The sequence below is a fragment of the Tenrec ecaudatus genome, chromosome 1 (assembly GCF_050624435.1).
Source record: "Tenrec ecaudatus isolate mTenEca1 chromosome 1, mTenEca1.hap1, whole genome shotgun sequence".
NCBI lineage: Eukaryota > Metazoa > Chordata > Mammalia > Afrosoricida > Tenrecidae > Tenrec > Tenrec ecaudatus.
Window position 1 is genome coordinate 171750225 of NC_134530.1, and position 938 is coordinate 171751162.

Genomic DNA, 938 nt, shown 5'->3' on the forward strand with positions numbered 1-938 from the left:
GAAAGGCCGGGTAGGGCACGATATGACAAAATAATAATCTATAAATTATCAAGGGCTCATGAGGGAGGGGGGAGCAGGGAGGGAGGGGAAAAAAGAGGACCTGATGCAAAGGGCTTAAGTGGAGAGCAAATGCTTTGAATGATTAAGGCAAAGAATGTACAGATGTGCTTTATACAATTGATGTATGTATATGTATGGATTGTGATAAGAGTTGTATGAACCCCTAATAAAATGTGTTTTTTTTTTAAAAAAAGGGAGTCGGCAGGACGGCCCTGAGCCTGGCCTGAGTGATGGCGACGTGGAGCTGCAGGATCGCTTCGAGATGACAGAGGTGGAAGAAACCCTGACGCGACTGCAGAGCCAGAAGGGTGTGCAGGGGATCATCGTGGTGAACACGAAGGCACTCCCATCCAAAGCACCATGGACAGTCCCACCACCGCACAGTACACCAACCTCATGCACAACTTCATCTTGAAGGCCAGGAGCACTGTGCGAGGAATTGACCCCCAGAATGACCTCACCTTCCTTTGAATTCATTCCAAGAAAAATGAAATTATGGTTGCACCAGATAAAGACTATTTCCTGATTGTGGTTCAGAATCCAACCGAATAAGCTACTCGGCTCCTTATGTTCGTCCTTAATCCCCTGCCCCCAAGCATTAATCATCCCAATCCACTACAAATGGAATCATACACTTGAACCAATCCAGTGACCAAGAGAGAGCTGCTGCCCCACCTGTGGAGGGAACCCTCTGCCCCACCTGTGGCTGCAGAGAAGGTCCCGCTGCTGGGCCTTCTCCTTCCATGAGACCCCCCCCCCCAACATGGCACCTGGGGGTCGGAGCAAGAGCTGTGAGGAGCCCCCACCTGCTTCCTCCTGACCTTCAGTTCACATGTCCCTTGGAAAAGTCTGTTTTTCTTTACCTAAAAATAAATTAA

At 49.0% G+C, this 938-nt stretch overlaps 1 pseudogene; it reads left to right on the forward strand.

Annotated features, from left to right (window-relative positions):
* Nucleotides 1–322: 322 nt before the first annotated feature.
* Nucleotides 323–631, forward strand: LOC142437164 (dynein light chain roadblock-type 1 pseudogene; annotated as a pseudogene).
* The last annotated feature ends 307 nt before the right edge of the window (nt 632–938 follow it).